The sequence below is a fragment of the Canis lupus genome, chromosome 36, assembly GCF_003254725.2.
Source record: "Canis lupus dingo isolate Sandy chromosome 36, ASM325472v2, whole genome shotgun sequence".
Classification (NCBI taxonomy): Eukaryota; Metazoa; Chordata; class Mammalia; order Carnivora; family Canidae; genus Canis; species Canis lupus.
Genome location: NC_064278.1, coordinates 20,974,595 through 20,993,805, shown reverse-complemented (window position 1 = coordinate 20,993,805; position 19,211 = coordinate 20,974,595). Strand labels below are relative to the sequence as shown.

The window sequence follows — 19,211 nt, the reverse complement described above, 5'->3', positions numbered from 1 at the left end:
AAATGAAGGAAACAAGTAGGATGTCAGATATACACAGTGTGACCTAAACTCCACGAAACAATGGGTATTAAAAGACATACGCCGTAATGCCCATGACTGGTGGCAAGCTTACGGATGTCTTTTAGTCTAGTGTCATTAATAGTGTCCAGTGATTTCTAGGCTTCCCATAGTGAACATATATCACTTTTTAAATCTGCATAAAATAGGTGTTTATTTAAAAAATAAAGTGGAACAATCTACTTCCCTTAGCGATGATTTTAAAGGGTTTAATTTTTTACAATGAGGCAAAATCTGTTATTCCTTTTTATTATTCTCTGTTGGGAGGTAAAATGGTCCCAGACTGTTTTATCTAACTCTTGTGATTTGCTGTGTATATTTTCACCTTGAAAATAATGATGTTTTACATATGCCCTGGGTTAGCACATTTGTGACAGATGCCAACTTTTATTTATTTATTTATTTTTTTAAAGATTTTATCTATTCATGAGAGACCCAGAGAGAGGCAGAGACACAGGCAGAGGGAGAAGCAGGCTCCATGCAGGGAGCCCAGTGCGGAACTTGATCTTGGGTCTCCAGGATCACTCCCTGGACCGAAGGCGGCACTGAACCACCCGGGCTGCCCAGATGCCAACTTTTTGGGGGCAAGTCAGGACCACTAGGTTTTAGCTTTGATACTAAAGCTTTTGCATTTTCACCTTAGAGCAGTGTGATAAAATTCTGTAAACAAAAATTGCAGTGTACACACATGCAGCACATATATTTGACATCCTACTTGTTTACATATAAAAATTTGCCAGTGTCATTACTGTTCTAATAAAATCTTATTTCAAAAAGTGATCAGGTAATCAGATATTCTAAGTTGCCAAGCTTTCATTTCATGTTATTTATTTTTTGCCAAGCTTTGATTTTTGATATTTGACTGTAATAGGGGGAAAAAAGGCAAATTCCTTTATTGGATAATTCCAAACTCCTTCCTCTCTTAATTAAAGTAACAGTGGTATATATGTTTTTAATGGGTGATTTAAAAGATACATCCTTAGATCATATCTACCCCACCTATTCTTGTGCATCTTTCATATTTACATTTCTGTTTTCAAATAGAAAGTCTAGAAGTGTATTTTGTGGTATAAATAGTTCCATGACATGTTTGTGAAGGAAAAAAACCAAAACAATTCTGTGCCCAAAAAGTTTTGGAAACACTATGTACTATGTTACTTTCCAACTCTGTTCTCAATTCAGATACTCCCATTAAATGTCCTGAAATGTTACACAATAAAGAAATCCCTTAAACTCTGCTTAAACCAGTATTTCCCAAACTTAACCAACCAAGATATTCCTGAGTACTACTTCCAAAGCATTGCAAGAGCCCACATCATCAAAGAAACATTAACTGACTTTCTTTTGCTGTACTGAAGAAGAAGAAGGAGAGTAGAAAAATAAAATGAGCAGAATTTTCTATAAAGATAACTCAAGAAGGGTTTATTCTTAAATCATAATCCTCTGCCCCAGGACCTTTGACTGACTATAGAATCCCTTCAGCTTTTCAAGTGACTGTAGCAGCCATTGCTTAAATTCAGGTCACAGAAACACTAGAAATCAGAGTGCAGTTCTCCTTGGCCATCTCAGATAATTTCGATTTATTCTCTAACTTCAGGGTAATGCTTGCAGTAGCTGCATGTTCATCTGCTTGGTATAGAATGCTATCACAAGCATTCCCCCCCCCCGCCAACACACACCCCATCAGTCCTTTCTTTCATTTTTCTTGTCTTCTTTCTTGACCTTGAAGTGACTGTGTGAGTGCCAGAAGTTTCCTCTTGACACCTTTTGCTCTCCCAACTCTATCACTTGTGAGGGCTGGCTAAAGGATCTCTATTTTAACAGGTACATGCTTGGCCTGCAAAAAAATGGCTTTTAGCCTTCTTAGATCCATACAACTTTGACGATATTGTGCCTTTGAATAAGTGCATGAAGTCTTCTGGGCCTACTTGGTGATATTTATGTTTTTCAAGGACAGTGGCTATATTTGTTTGTGCAGTGCCTAATGTATCGGAATCTTTCATTATTATCTCTTGGTGCTTTTGAAATTAGTTTTTGCACTTACTGAAGGATGGGCAGATCCATAAACAAAGGGAAGTGGTTGGGATGTCATAGTTGTTTTATAAAAGGTATCCATGACAAGGCTAATTGATTCAAGGGACTTCTTTTTCAATAAAGGAACAGAGATTAGTTTACTGTCGATCTTAATTATTCCATCCATCAACCATTTGTTGCCCTGGGCAACTGGCATCATCTTTGCTGCTTGCTAATTTTAGCTCATTTTACTTAGTGAGGCGCATTTCTTTTGTTTCATTTTTGTGTATTTGGATGAGGAAAGAGGGACCTGACATTTCTGTGGGTGAAATTCTAAGCTGTGTTATGCTGAATTAACTAACAGAAATGTATTTTTTTAAAGTGCTTGATTGAAATTCATAAACCAAAGGTGTTTGTGGGTATACGTGTAGATGTACAGATGAACTCTTAAGTAAGCATAAATAACATGAACCTGTAAATGAACATAATTTAGCCTACTTGCAAACAAGCCAAAATGAGTGAAAAAGAAAATATAATTACCATCGCCAGAGGATATTTGGTCAAGGTCTCAAAAGAGTACTAAAGTTCTGGCTCTTGGAATTTAAGTATGCCCGGTGTCCTTTAGTTATATTGCTTTTAAATTAGATTTTGGTTTTGTTTTGTTGAACCCCAAGTACCATTCCACCTTCCTGCACATCTCCCCAGTGCATTCTGTTCCTTTATGTACCCTGGCTATGTCTGCCTCTGCATAGTGCTTTCTTTCTGAATCACTTGGAGTATATGTGATTGTGGACAGAAGGGCGTTCTAGCTGGAGCCCTACTGGCAGGAGGAGAAATCAAAGACAGGGATTTGCACAGATAAAATACTTTTAGAAAAAGAACAACTACATAGCCAAAAATGCTGGTCGTATGTTTTGTGAATGCAACATCATAAAACTGGTTTATTTATTTATTTTTTTAAAAGATTTTATTTTTATTTATTTATTCATGAGAGACACACACAGAGAGAGAGAGAGAGAGAGGGAAAGAGAAAAAGGCAGAGACACAGGCAGAGGGAGAAGCAGGCTCCATGCAGGGAGCCTGACGTGGGGCTCGATCCCAGGTCTCCAGGATCAAGCCCTGGGCTGAAGGCGGCGCTAAACTGCTGAGCCACCTGGGCTGCCCATAAAACTTGTTTAAATACTGCATTTAGATTTTTACTTCTCTGGAGGGTAACTTGACTTATTTGGAGCTTTATGTTGGAGTGCAGAACCACAACTGCTGGTCCCTGCTACTCCTTCTTGTTGTTTTACATTGTCAGCGTAAGACTACCTTGGGTAAGTTTGATCATGCATGAGTGGAGTTTGCTCGTGTAACTGGATGAAATTCATAACAAGCTAAGACAACACATTTAATTGATTTCTCCTCCTTTTTTGCAACACAGCGGCTAGCATGATATTGTGTAGGTCACATAAATGGTGCCTTTTTGTCAGATAACCTGATTGTTGCAAGGAACAGACATTCACTTAGGGAAGCTCAAGTCAAAGTAGTGCTGATGAGGATGGTATAGTGTTAATCTCCTGGAATCCAGTTATGGGAAATGTAGCTGGGCTTTTTGGGAACTAGAAAGCCCTCAGGAGGCTACTCTTGACCTCTCTGGTTCTCTCTTTGGGCCTAGATATTTTTGCATCTGTGCTTTTCTTCTATAAATATATTCCATTCTCTCCTGTAGTAGACCAGCTTTCTTCGCAAGACTCTTATGTTTTGCTCTTTCAAAATTAGCATGTGCATGGGGTCTGGCCACCACCTGCCACAATCTCACGGTTTCCTGCCTGTGACCATCTAATGGACTCTCATTGGCTTTTTATTCTTCCTCTTCAAATGAGGAATTATTGTTGATCTGTCCAAGCAGACTAAAGCTCCATGAAGGCAGGAGTCACAACTGTTTGGTCCTCAGTATGTTCTCATTGCCTAGTGCACTTTGTGACACATGGTAGGTAGGCAGTGAACCGGTGACTAAATGATAACTCAAATACCTGGATGTCCTGAGGTTTGTTTCCATTGTCTCCTATATTTTCATCTCTTGGGTTGGTTAAGTGGTCTCCTAATGAGTGTTGAACATGGTATATGAAAAATTGAAGAGATCATTTGAAGTTCTGGGTGATATTATCACCACCCAGAGAGAATATACTTTTGCTGCTGATGTTTGGACAAAGCTATTAGGATAGAGGCTAATTACCCTAATCCAATCTGAGATTGTGCTAATTCAAATTTGTGTTTCAGTCTTTACAGAGATTGCATATTTCTAGTTGTTGATTTGCAACCTCCTCAGAAGCTTCCTGGGTATAATCTGAAACCAGCCCCCTTATGCTGAGGGCAGGGAGAGGAGGCAGGGAGAGGCAGGCTGCTCCAGATTGGTAGGTGGCAGGTTTCATAAATAAGGAAACTTATGAGGCTTGTCTCTGGTGGCCACAAGAAGAGTGCATCTCTGCACCTGCCTGCCACATCTGAAAAGTTTATGCAGAGGCCTTAACTGGGTTCAGTCACGTATACCATCCAGATGGTCTCAACACTACAGCACTACCTCAAAGCTGTATTCTTGGGGCAGCTTCTGGGAATGAGGGAGGTAGCAGAGCACACATTCCAAGGATGGGGGTGGGGAGTGAAGGGTGGTAAGGAGAATCTGATTGCCCAGGTCCAGCTCAGGGGACAAGTGGTAGTTACGTTTTCTCAATGACCTCCCCTTGTACTAATAAGCCATTATTCTTGGGGTGTAGTTCTCCTGTGAGTCAAATGGAAAGTTAGGGGTGTCTCCAGGACTTTTATTCTTGCTAGGCCCTGAACTCGATCTTTTTGTTGTTGTTGTTTGTTTGTTTGTTTTGGTAGCAGGAAACTGAAAGCAGAAAGATCTTCTCAACTTTCTAGTCTCTTGGCCATTCTTTAAAATGCCTCAAGGAGAAAAGGGTTGCCAAGTGTCAGACTAATCTGTCAGACTAATCTGAAAAGGCTTTCCTTTTCTTCTCTCTAGGTTCTTAACTCTCAGGTCTTGCTACCTTGGTAGCTATTTTACTTTAATTATTTTGGTTTGGTATTTTAACTCATCTGGCTGTTCTTGGCAAGAGGTTTGGTTAGATACAAGTCTGCTCTATCATAGCCAGAAGGGGGAAGGCAACTGTTGAGTAAATGATTAATATATTCTAGAGAAAGAATCTGATGGGCCTATCTTGGATTAGATGTTTCTCTTCATTTATCAACTCTGGCCAGAGAGGGATAACATAGCACTCAGAAGAGCAGCACTGTGGCCAGTGGCCGGCTAACTGATGGACGAGTTGGACAGGGCACTCATTGCCAAAGGTGCCTGCTTCAACTATCCTCAGAAGCAGCAGCAGCAGCAGCAGCATCACTCTTATTGATGCCTCATTTTTTTACACTGCATGATTTCTAAGACTCTGCAATATGCATTTTCTCCTCTCGTTTCATTACTCTAGGACCTGTGCTAGATACTCTAGGTATCTGTGTTAACATTCACTGTAATACCTTACAGTGTTTATCTTCCCTCATTTTTACTGCTGTCATCATCAACAACCCACACACCTAAAGTACACATGTCCTGGATCTTACAATGACCGGTTTCCATGTTCCCAACACTGTCTCTTTCCTCTTGCCCTAGCCACCCGTGAATTCCTCAGGCCCCAGGACCAGAATGGCTTGTTTGGTCATGATATGGCTTCTCTCTCTGTTTGCTTCCAACTCTTTCCACTCCTCATATGCTGAGTTCCTGAACAGCTGATGTGTGTTTCTGTACCTCAAGCCAAGTGTCTAGGAGGGACTGGAGAGTTTGAGGACAGAGCATGATGCCTAAACAGCAGGGTGGAATGAAGGACCAGGCACAAAATGAGTGTCAATATAAACTTAGTAAGAGACAACACTAAATACCTCTTTTACATATAATATATTGCCTGGGATTCCCTGAACAAAGGCTCTAAATAAAAATACCTAGGTGAACATAGCCATTCTTGCTTGGCTAACAGTTTAGAAACAAGCAAGAACTATGGGGAAGAGGTCCTTCATTGGGGAAAAAAAAGGAGGAAGGCAATGAATAAGAATAAGAATCAAGGTTTTTCAATTTTGTGTCATCCATTTTGGTTTGGTTTATCCAAGTCTAAACAAACTGGAGCCATACTCCACAATACATGTTGTCTTGTATGGTTACTTAAATTTCCCATTTAAATGTAACAAAAACATCATTATCATAAGAACTAACATCTGCTGAGTACTTATCATGGTCTCAATATGTATTATCATTTTTATTCTTATTACAACCCTATAAGGTAGGCAGTATCACCATCACATTTATAGATGGTGAAACTGACGTTACAAAGGGTAATTTCCCCAAAGTTACATAAAGCTTAGGAAGTGGCCAATATTTGAATTCTGGGGCCTGATATCAGAAGCCTCGCTTTGAACCACTGTACTATGCTGTACTATGTACATAGAATACAGATTGTTTATTTTTTTGAATTTCCACACAGTAAGAAGAATCTATGGGAAAGTATAATTTTCTTTTAAAAATTTCTTTCTTCCTTTCTTCCTTCCCTTCCCTTCCTTTCCTTTCCTTTCCTTTCCTTTCCTTTCCTTTCCTTTCCTTTCCTTTCCTTTCCTTTCCTTTCCTTTCCTTTCCTTTCCTTTCCTTCCTTCCTTCCTTCCTTCCTTTCCTTCCTTCCTTCCTTCCTTCCTTCCTTCCCTTCCCTTCCCTTCCCTTCCCTTCCCTTCCCTTCCCTTCCCTTCCCTTCCCTTCCCTTCCCTTCCCTTCCCTTCCCTTCCCTTTCCTTCCCTTTCCTTCCTTTCTTTCCTTTCTTTAATTTTTTTTAAAGATTTATTTATGCATTTATGATAGAGAGAGAGAGGCAGAGACACAGGAGGAGTGAGAAGCAGGCTCCATGCCTGGAGCCCGACGTTTGACTCGGTCCTGGGACTCCAGGATCGCGCCCTGGGCCAAAGGCGCCTAGGCACCAAACCGCTGAGCCACCCAGGGATCCCCTAAAATTTTATTTAAATTCAATTTGCCAACATATAGTATAACATCTCGTGTTCATCTTATCACATGCCCTTCCTGATGCCAGTTACCCCATCCCTCCACCCACCTCCCCTTCTGCATCCCTTTGTTTCCCAGAGTTAGGAATCTCTCATGGAATGTCTTCCTCTTTAATTTTTCCCCATTCAGTTTCCCCCTCTTCCCTTATGGTCCCTTTCACTATTTCTTGTATTCCACATATGAGTGAGACCATATGATAATTGTCTTTCTCCAGTTGACTCATTTTACTCAGCATAATAGCCTCAGTTCCATCCACATCAGTGTAAATGGTAAGTATTCGTCCTTTTTAATGGCTGAGTAATATTCCATTGTATATATAGACCACATCCTCTTTATCCATCATCTGTTGAAAGACATCGTGGCTCCTTCCACATTTTGGCTATTGTGGACATTGCTGCTATGAACATTGGGGTGTAGGTGTCTTGGCGTTTCACTACATCAGTATCTTTGGGGTAAATACCCAGTAGCTCAATTGCTGGGTCCTAGGGTAGCTCTATTTTTAACTTCTTAAGGAACTTCCACACAGTTTTCCAGAGTGGCGGCATCAGCTTGCATTCCCACCAGTAGTGCAAGAGGGTTCCCCTTTCTCCACATCCTCCCCAATATTTGTTTCTTGTCTTTTTAATTTTAGCCATTCTTGCTGGTGTAAAGTGGTATCTCATTGTGGTTTTGATTTGTATTTCCCTGATGGCAAGTGATGCGGAGCATTTTTTCATGTGCTTGTTGGCCATGTGTAGGTCTTCTTTAGAGAAGTGTCTGTTCATATCTTCTGCCCATTTCTTGACTGGGTTTTTTGTTTCTTGGGTGTTGAGGAAAGTACGATTTTTCTGTAGGAAAAGGGGCTGTACAGTAAAGGTTAAATTAGTATTTCTGTATTTGAGTATTTACTAAATGGCTGTAACAAAATGCAGTGTTTAGTCAAGGTGGATGCCAATCTCTATTTCATACAATAGCCTAGAGGAAGGCAGGGGTCCAGTTTATGGGCGATTGAGACACCGCCTGTCCTGTTGCTCCTATTCCCAGAGGTGTTGCTCATATCTCCTTGGCTGAAGTTGACATCATGTCCACATTCTAGCAATGGGAAGGGGAGAGAGAAGAGTGCTTTCTCAGACTTCTTAAAGTGACAATAACTGGAAGTTGCACACCTTACTTCTGCTCGTGACCTGTTTATCAGAACTTAATTATGTGGCCACACCTGGGGGCAAGGGAGTCTGAGAGGTGATCTTTATCTGGGTGGCTCTGTGCCTGGCCAGAATTTAGGAAGGCATTCTGTTTCTAAAAGGGAGAAGGAGCAGGTGAATGGGGGTGGGGAGGTGGGGAGAGGAGGGAAGTTAACAATTCTGACCGATTTCCAAACTAAACACAAATGATAATTTATTTATGAGTTTAGAATTCTTAAAGTTAGCTGTCATTGGTTATAAGTGATTCTTTCTCTTATTTTAGATAAAACTATCCTGTCTTGGATACAACCAAGCTAATCAGAATAATACTCTTAACTCAAAGCAAATTCCATAGTTTCAATTATATTAAAACCAGAAGAGATTACAGGCCATTGTTTTACTGCAAAAGAGATTATAAATACCATTAAGATAAGCTTCACTTTATAACTAAAGGATATTTATGGATACACTTGTATAGGGCAACTGACTAGATATTTGGAAACAGCTTACAGGGCTTAATTATAAACATGCTATCCCTTCTCTATTTGATTTGTAAGATAAGATTGATGGGTGTACACGCAGAACAAAAGGGGATTTAATAACAGAGATCAGCCTCACACCAAGTAGGCGGTCTGATTTAAAACAAACACAGCACATCAGCAAGCTCACGACTCTAAGCCTCTAGGCTTGATTAGCATCTTTGGGCAAATTAAGATTTCTTAAGCCCCCTGTGGGGGCCCATACAGAATGCAGTCACCTGAGTGACTCACACAGCTCAGGGAAGATGATGTGACATCTAGGACTGCAGTTTTTATTTCCAAAGAATGTTTGCTTGGAAATTTCTGCACATGGGTGTGGATGAAAATTCACAATTTTTACATATCCCGAGTATCAGTGTAAAACCGAATGCCCTTTTAGGTGTAGTGAGCCTCTAAGTTACTGCTGTTTGCCATTATTTGGTGTAGCTTGGTCTCTAAAGCCAGGGCTTGTTTGTTCTGGTGATTGCACATTCTCTCTTTCTCACACAGTTTCAGTTGTGCTTCCTTGAAGCAATCATTAGTTTTAGTTCATGGACCAGGCAGGCTTCCTCAGGGATGGGCCCTCAAATCACAGAACATGAAGCTGTAAGTGTCTCCCACACCACAGTCCAGCAGCGGATGGACAGATGAGAGAATCAAGCCCTGGGAAATTAAGGGCTTCATTATGGTTGCCACAGGACAGTTGGGTCTAGAACCTATATTTCTAGGCTTCTACTTTGGTGCTCCTTAAATGCCCACTGGCCTTTATCAATTGCAAATACTTAGGCAATTTGGGAATTTAATAAAAGTTCTGAAGTCCTTTTTGTTTAAAATTCATTTTAGAGTCTAAAAATGTTTGGATTCTCTAGTGAATTAGGCATTGCCTGACACAGGCAGAAGCTGTCCCAGAGGCCAGGAAGGTGTCACCTTGACCTACTAAGGGCTCTTATTTAGACTTGGACATTATTTCCAAGTGAGTTCTCTATAACCAGTCATTGTAACTGTGTGTATCTGTGTTCAGCACATTAATTTGTTAATGCTAAACATTTAAATAGCCTCAATTTTTATAACTGTTTTGCATAATATATTTTGCTTTAATAAAACAGGAGTCTAGACAATTGAATGTCATGAGAGTCTCATGATTTTTGAGAGATGTTTGGGGTGATGCTATATGCAGGTACAGAGTTGAGACTGAATAAGCATTTGTTGAATTGTGTTTGAGTTGAGTTTAAATCAGAGAATTAAACCTCTACTTGATTGGTTTGCTGTTGATTTCATTCCTGGTAAAAATCTGCAAAATATGGCAGAAAGGGCACAGTAGCTGATGTGAGGACATGGATTCAGAATCCTGACTCCACTTGTGAGTTATGTGGCCCTCAGGCAGTCATCTCTGCTTCCAGAGCTCAGTTTTCTCATCTGTGAAACAGGGAGAAGGTCATGTGCTTCACAGTAGGGCTGTGAGCCAGGGTTACATCTTCAAGTAAGATGATGTTTGTGAAAGTCTTTTAACTTAAGAAGCATCATTCAAATGTGAAGCACATTGTTTTTTGTTACTGTTGTGGTAGCTTTCTTACTATATTAGTTCAGTTGTAGTTGATTTCCGGTTTAGTGGCCTGTGTTCTAGTAACTTAGGTTTTTGCAAGCTAGATAAAAAGGTGTTGACCTGATTATAAGAAAATGTTTGACTCATACATTTCACAGGGTGATCTGAGAACCAAACATTCAGCAGTGCTCCAGCAGATCCAGAATATCTTTGTCAATTGATGGGATACCTTGTTTGGGTACCACCCAACCTGCTGTATGGAGGCCACTAAGCAGCTGCAGATTCCACCGGGAGATAAGCAAAGATGAGCTGTATCTGACCACCAGCATGCTCCTTTGGTCCGTAGGATATTTGTTCTCTGCAAACCTCTTCATTTCCTCAACTCTGCATGGCCGTAGTAAGGTGACCAAGAAGGCAAATACTGTCTGAGCAGTCACAGGGACATCCCTGTTCTCTGAGCACGCATGACATTGACGTCTGAAACCCTCATCCTGCCTTGGTTTGGTTTTGTTGTCTTCTTCTTCCTCCTCCTCCTCCCCATCCTGTAACCCTTGTCCTTCCTCCCTTTCTTCCTCTTCTTCTTTTTTTCCTCCTTCTTCTGGTAATGAAATTACACGAACACAAAAATCTGGGAACTTGTAGACATAAAATGCTGCTTCCCATAGTTATCCACTTCCTTCTTAGAGCTCTACCCTATCAGGGTTTTTATATTATTCCTGCTGATGAAGATGGGGAGAGATTCTTAGTAGAAACCTGGCAAGGAAACTGCATATGCAAAAGTTCAGAGGTCATTAATTCCTTGGGAATCCAAGTACCCGAGGGATTCATTTAGTGAGGTACTGAGGCAGGAGAGGGCAAAGGTCAAACAGGCTGGCCTTACAAGCCAATGGCAGGACTTTGCAGTTGTTCCTGGTGGGCAGTAAGGAGCCACAAGAATGTGCTAAGCAGGAGAATGACAAGATCCAGTTTGCATTTGACCCCTTGATATTCCTTCTTAGAATCTTTGCCTGGAGGCCCATAGGGCTCCTGGGTCTCTGCATGTGGAAACCAGAGAAGTGAGGTCTGAAGGCTTATGTTGTAGAAGAAGAGCCTAGTGGTGTGGAAGGGCAAGTGATTGCCTTGAAAGGGAGAAATAACAAAGAGGCAGATTATTTTTGACTTCATGGCAGCCGAGATTGCTAAATACTCTGAAGTTAGAAGTGCTTGTTGTCAGGGCCCAGTGTGAGGGGTGGGCCATGCCCAGAAGTCTTTCAAGCCTTATCATGGTTGCTCACTGTTCCCACTGCCTGGGGCCTACATGTGAACTGTAAGAACAAGTTCACTTCCCATCAGCCCTGACCAGACCGTCTCCAGCCAGCCTGTACTCATTCTTATCTGGAAGGCACAGAGCTAATAGCAAGCTAACTTATGTTGTGGCAGTTGGCCCTAAAATCAAAGGAAACTACACTAAGATGGAATGGTAACTAGAAGAGTCCCTGTGTGACCCAAACCTGTCCTACATTGTAGGTAAACATTCTTGGCCTCTCAAGACAGACACAGCTTTTGGCACTGAATACGTTTGCTGGTTTATGTGAGGGCATGTTGGTAGTTCCATAACAAACCTGAATCTCTGAGGATGCACATCCTGAACATTGTCATGCGTACAGGCTCTCTGTAATTAGAGCTCTGTGTAATAAACTCCACAAGAAATGGAGGGATTTGATCTACTCTTTGATGAACTTACTTGATAAAATTAAGATGCATCAGCAAACAATATTGTGAAGGAATTAACCCCTTAGTCTACAAATTGGAGATGAAGTGGAGGGAGCCAAAGACATCCTTGAATGATTTCATAATTTTGCCTAGTTCTGGCCCTGGTCTCTTCTCTGCTGAGAACAGTTGGGAAATAGCTTTCCTTTTGGAAAACCAGACGTGAGGTAGGAGTGAGTGAGTGTGTGTGTGTCTGTCTGTGTCCGTCCTTGTCCCTCTCCCTCCCTGATTGGTTTTAGCCCAGAACACAGGGACTGCTTTTGTCACATGCAATTAGTAAAAAAACAGAGCAATATGTAGTGTGCAGGGGTGGCATGTGTTGGTGGATGGATGTGCAATACTGTCTCAAGAACTACTCTTTTCATTGCTTCAAAGACCTACCTAGGATCCAAAGTGAGAGAGAGAGATGGGACTTCTCTTGCCTTAGGGGGTGTCCATTGGCAACAAAGTGACCTGCCTTTTGGGCAAATCAGCTGATGCTTTGACCTGATAGGCTGGTATCTGTGAGGGATGCATGGAGGGCATCATTCTGATATTGGTGGGAGATGAGATTAGAAGACTTCTAAAGTTCCCTTTAATTGTAGGGCTCTGCACTATGGAGAAAGAGGGGAAGAGGGGAGTGAGAATGGGAGGGGAGTCGGGTGGGAGAGAGAAGCCATTACTTCCTATCCTGATTGAAAATATGCCAGTTGAAGTGTAGAGATTATCATTGCAACTATTGTGTGAGGACTAATTTGATTTCCTTCTGATTCCCTCCCCACCCCCCACCCCCCAATTTTGTTCTTTTCTTCTCCAGTTTGCTGTTGTTACTGCTTCTCCTTTTACTTCTCATTCTCGTTTTAGAAGAAACTGGTAAATAGAAATTTTTTCCCAATCTACTACAATGCTATTGGGGAAAAAAAAATCAAGAGTTTATTTTATCTGGGGATTTTGGAAACACTGACTCAAATAGACATCATGAGAATGTGATGTGTGCTGGAACAAAATTGTCAAACACACAGTTACACAAGTATTTTAAAACTGATGGTTCTGAGGGGTGATTTGATTAGGTAATTACCCTTGTTAAAAGAGTAACTTAATCTGTGAGACACTCCCCCAGCAGAAAATTCATACTACCCTGGTTTAAAATAATTTCTTCACAAATTGCACTTAAAAATAATTGGAAATTTTAAAAAAGCAAATCTAATTTTTCAATAAAAAAATCAACTTTTAAAATTCCTCCCTGGTGGTCCAGTATTATTAAATATTCTTCTGGATTTTTTTTTATCTTGCTTTATTGGAAGGAGAAAAACAATTATCTGTAAACGTAATTTTTAATGCATGGTAATAAAAATAAATGGCATAGTTCTGCCGCAGTTCACCTAAATCTTCTTCCCTGGTGGTCTAGTGGTATTAAATAATCGGTACCACATGTATTCATCATTTGCTGACAGCAAAAGAAAAACTTTGGCATTTTATTGTCTAAAGAAACAGGCATGATGTTATTCAGGCTTCTGGGGCGACTTTGCTGATGGTCTGTGAAGAAAACATTTTCCTTGCTGGTGGGGCTGTGCTTTTTGTTAATTTACATGGCAATTAGTATAGAACCAGAGACGGGTGCTCTTTACAAGGTTGATTTGAGTTCCTCTTGCAGGTTGCCCTAAGAATTTTCTAGCTTTTTTCTGCATTAACTGGGGCATGTATCATGTATTGTTAACTCTGTGTTGGGTGGGAAGCTTGCATTTGGGTAGAGCCAGAGAATGGGAACTGAGTGAGTGCAATTTGCTTTGTAATGGTGTTGGAGGTGAATAGTTAGCAGTCTCAGAAGCACACCTCAACTTTGGTTCCTTGTGCCTACTCCTTTGACTTGGATTTATTGCTACTGAGGCTGAATTTATTGCTACTGATTGTATATAGCACATTCCAAACTTGAAAATGGATTAATGTTTCTGCTGTGTGTATTAGAAAGGATGCCTTATTTCCTTTTGTGGAAAAAAAAAGGACTTACAAAAGCTTAAGTATGAAAGTTAAGTCAGTGCCCTTCCTGGTGTACATAAAAAATACGGTGTTGGCGTGGAGCACCAGGAAACACAGTGGTTGTCTGAAGTACATGGGTGTGATCCGTGAGTCAGGTTTTAGAAGGTATGATGAAAGGCAAAGCGATCTTGTTTGCACACTTATTTATTTATATGTATTTTATTATAGAAGCAATAAAGTTACTTGTCCCTTAGAAATACGTGCTTTACCTAATTGAAGAGATTGGTAAAAAGTAGAGGCATGATGGTTATGAATATTGCTATGTTTAATGAAGTGATTTTGTTCCCTGATGTAGCGGTGGAGAGGAAATGGAGGCCCCATAGCGGTGTGTCTCCTGTTGTTATTTCTGATGGGGTGGCACCATGTCATAGCAATGCACTCCCAGACAGTGTTGAGTTCAAATCCCACCACCATCCCTTATTAGCTGTGTTGTATCAAACAACTTAACTGCCTGAGTCTTAATTTCTTCACTTGTAAAATAACGTATACCGATAGGAACAGAGTGCTATAAGAAATGAGTAATCCTAACACAATGGCTAGCATATGCTAAGGGTTCAGTGTTTTCTAGATTGGAAAAGATAAATTTGTAGAGTGATTTACCACTTTTCATGTTTGAGGGGATTTGTTCCTTTGAATTAAAAAAAAAAATTCTCCAAAATTACTCTGGTCTTGGGTCATCCCACAAAAATTAGATTTTTTTTTTAAAAAGGTAGCCAATAACCTTGTAAATTTGTAAGCTTCTATGGCCCCACATCTAGAAAGAGCAACACTCCTTGAGCCCATTATCCTTAGAGGTTCCCTAAACTGCTATCAGAGGTACTTTATTTTGACCACTTTGAATCCTAGAAAAAGCAGAATGTGAACATTCAGTGTTGTCTCAAGTGTCTAGAGGTTACCATGTTCCAAAGAGCCTGTAAATAAGAAGTACTTGTTAGGTTGTTACAAGAGGCAACTTTGATTTCACCAGTTCAAGAAGGTGCGGTAGCTCAAGGAATTCAAACCAAAGTTGCAAAACAGATTTCATTTTACCAGAGTCTCAACACTTTCCCCTGCTTGAATGGACATGGTGTGTGTGTGTGTGTGTGTGTGTGTGTGTGTGTGTGTGTGTGTGGAGGGTGGTGTGCGTCTTCCTGAGAAGTCCAACTACGTGAGCTGTGGACGTTTTCTCTCCTCAAAGAGTTTCTCCCACGCCAGCAGTATAAAACAATTAATTTTGAGTCTGATAGAAATCTCCAGTTTGTAATTGAAAACATGTGTGTGGGGATTGAGTGGCGTTGCTGCTGCCAAGCTGTGTGTGGCAGGAGTGAATCTCCACTGAGCTCCAAAGCATTCCTGATTTTATGGCGAGTTTCTCCATTGGAGTCCTTATTAGTAGGTTTTATGTAGGTGGCTTTTTAGTGATCGACCAGAGAGGGAAAAAAGCTTTTTGTAAAAGGTTCGAAAAGCTGCATTAAAGCCTTGGAGGGAACAGGTTTTAACTTTGTGGCATTTTGATTTTAAATGGTATTCGATGCTGTGGCTTTACCTTTAAACTTCTCCCCCCATTGATGCTAGCAGCATCCCTGCACTTGTGGGGGAAACTCCCGCACAATGTAGCAATTACTGATTTATGTTCCAGTGATAAGAATGTGTTTTATTGTGGTCATAATATTTGTTCAATTTAACTACTATGTACTGGAAAGTATCATAAAAACTTCTCTGATCAAATGTTATGAGACAAAGGATCATAAGCTGCTCTTGATCCATGCACTCTACTCCCGTGGTGTTTGTGTGCATGCCACCATGAAGAGAGGACAGACTATGGGCCTGTCTATTTCTGTGTCCTCCTACCCATATTTTAAAGGCAGTCCCCAATATAGGTCGTTTAAGCATTTCTGATGCCTTCTTGTCATCCGTTGGACTCCCTTTCTAGACTATTATCTATCCCTTTATAAAAAAATTTAGAAAGACTCTATTTCTCATGGCCAGATCTCAGCTTCTCATCAGTCTTTCTCCAGACAGTCTCTTTTGGAAGTTGAGAATTACACTGTATTTTGCTGTCAATTTTTGGACCTGACTTAGGCTTCTGTATATTCTATGATCATCCCTAAAGAAAGGGGGGAAAAAAAACACAAAACCTTTCTTTAAAAAAAAAAATTTTTTTTATTGAAGTTCGCTTTGCCAACGTATGGCATAACACTCAGTGCTCATCCCATCAAGTGCCCTCGTCAGTGCCCTTCAACCAGTTACCCCATCCCCCTCCCTGCCTCCCCTTCCACTTACCCCTTGTTCGTTTCCCAGAGTTAGAGGTCTCTCATGGTTTGTCTCCCTCTCTAATTTTTGCCCACTCATTTTCCCTCCTTTCCCTTATGATCCCTTTCACTATTTATGTTTCCCGTATGAGTGAAACCATGTGATGATTGTCCTCCAATTGACTTACTTCACTCAGCATAATACCCTCCAGTTCCATCCACGTGGAAGCAAATGGAAGGGTATTCATCCTTTCTCATGTCTGAGTAATATCCCGTTGTATACATAGACCACATGGACATGGACATCGAGGCTCCTTCCACAGTTTGGCTATTGTGGACATTGCTGTTATAAACATTGGGGTACAGGTGTCCCAGTGTTTGACTGCATCTATATCTTTGGGGTAAACACCCAGTAATACAATTGCTGGGTTGTAGGGTAGCTCTACTTTTAACTCTTTGAAGAACCTCCACACAGTTTTCCAGAGTGGCTGTACCGGTTCACATTCCCACCAACAATGCAAGAGGGCTCCCCTTTCTCCACATCCTCTCCAACGTTTGTTTCCTGTCTTGTTAATTTTCCCCATTCTCATGGTGTGAGGTGGTATCTCATTGTGGTTTTGATTTGTATTTCCCTGATGGCTAGTGATGCGGAGCATTTTTTCATGTGCTTGTTGGCCATGTGTATGTCTAAAAAAAAAAAAAAAAAAAAAAAGACCTTTCTTATCTTTTATTGTGATCTATTATTATTAGGGGCTATGGAGAGCCTCCACTAAGTAGGCAGGGCTATTTCTCCAATGCTAGATCACCACACAAATTCTAGGAAAAGGGCTCTTTATCTGTCTTCTAGAGTGCTGCTGCCAGAGAGTTCTTCCCTGGTTGGTCTTCTCTGGCAGTTCTCCATAGCCTCCAGAGTCAAGTCTATACACAGTGATGTGGCCCCTGGTTATGTTTTTAGGTTCATCTCTAGGATTGCCCTACCTCACTCTCACCCTCTGTTTTACCCTCTGCTCTACCTTCCAGTCATAGGAAACTACTTGGGTTCTCCAATGGATTTACCACATCATGTTCTTCAAGGCCAGCATCTTCTGAGAAGCCTTTCCTGCTTCCCCAGTGGGCTTCCATAGCTCCCAGTGTGGACCAACTGGAGCTGGACAGATGAAGGAATATACTAGATTTTGCAGTGGAACCACTGTAAGAGGAATCTGATTGCTGATCCTGATCCATTTCAATGTGAAATCAGACAAGAAATGATTTTTTTAAATGCCTCTTTACGTCTCCTGATAGAATGAAAAGAAACACATTTTCTGTATATGCTCTGTTCCCTCTTCCACTTAGGACAGAGCTGAGGTCAATCTGTTTCTCGGCAGACACGACTAGAGGAAGTCCCAGGATTGAAGAAGAGTAGAAGTTATTTTAGTGTGTAGTTGTGGATGACTTCTTGTTCCTTTTCCCCTGCAAAATGTGATGACTTTTGTTGTGGGTAATGGCGGAGGATTCCTTCATCATTCAGTCCTAGGTAAAGGGAAAAGTACAGATGCAGACAAGAATGGGATATGGCTAAAGTTCCTTCTGGGTAATAATTTGTATTCATCTTTCCAGACTATGTAGGTATTTATATTCACAAATGAAAGACTCTACAAATTTGACCCCTCTATAGATTTTAAATGCCATTTTTATTAAAATGCTAATAATTCATTATATTTTGAAAATTAATCATTCAGCTTCTAATAACTTAATTTGTAATCATTAGGTCTGATAGTCATGGAGGGATTATGGAAGGGAGTAGGAAGATAGGTTGAGGCAGAGTGGCATTGTGGTAAATCAGTGGGCTCTGGAGACCTGCTGTGTGGCCCTAGGCAAGTTACTTGGTCTCTCTTGGCTCAGTTTTCTCATCTGTGAAAATGGAGAATAATAAGAGTACCTACCTTACAGTGTTGTTATTGGGAATCAATGTGTTATTTGGCATAACGTGCATGTGTCAGTGCCTGACATATAGCGTGTATCTCCTGAGTACTTGCTATGATATTTTGGTCACTTTTTTTTTTAAAGATTTTTTATTTATTTATTCATGAGAGACAGAGAGAGGCAGAGGCACAGGCAGAGGGAGAAGCAGGCTCCATCATGCAGGGAGCCCAATGCGGGGACTCGATCCCATACTCCAAGATCACACACTGGGCCGAAGGTAGGCACTAAACCGTTGAGCCACCCAGGGTTCCCTGGTCACTTCTTTTAAAATAGAAGCTGCTAGCTTTGAATACCTCTCAAGAAATACCAGCCTGGTCTGTTTACTTGCCTTTCTCCCCACTAGACTCTGAGTTCGTTTAACCATCTTTGTATCCCTAGCACTTACCCTGCAGGAAATACCCATAATTATTTCTTGAATGAATTAATGAGAAAATGGTAGTGAACTACTGCTTCTTCATCCTTTCTCCTTCATCACAGAAGAATGAAAAAGGAGCGTGAATTTTGCCACGGTGTATGATTACTCTCTGGGGGTTGTCTGACCACAGCAATTAAGAATTCACAAAGATGATTAATCTTACACAGCTGTGCTAGTAAAATAACTTTGATAGGCTCATTGAACGGGGATTTCCCTAAAGGGTCATAGAAGCCATCTCCCTGCTTTTGGGCAGGTGGTTCTAATATAATGTAGAAATGTTAGCTGTGTACTATTTCTAATAAATCTCCAAAAGAGAGAATTACTTATCTTCCTTAATGCTAATATATAATAATTTAGTGGCCTATATCTCTTATATAGGAACTTCATTGAGTAGTTTTAAAGGCATTAAAGATTTAGGTGAGGTACAATGAAAATGGATGTCAGACTTTGGAATGAATTCTCATTCAAGT

At 40.7% G+C, this 19,211-nt stretch overlaps 1 long non-coding RNA gene across 2 annotated transcripts in view; it reads left to right on the top strand.

Annotated features, from left to right (window-relative positions):
- The window catches only part of LOC112668158 (uncharacterized), an 82,530-nt gene that overhangs the window by 1,924 nt on the left and 61,395 nt on the right, over positions 1-19,211 (top strand). The window lies entirely within an intron of this gene.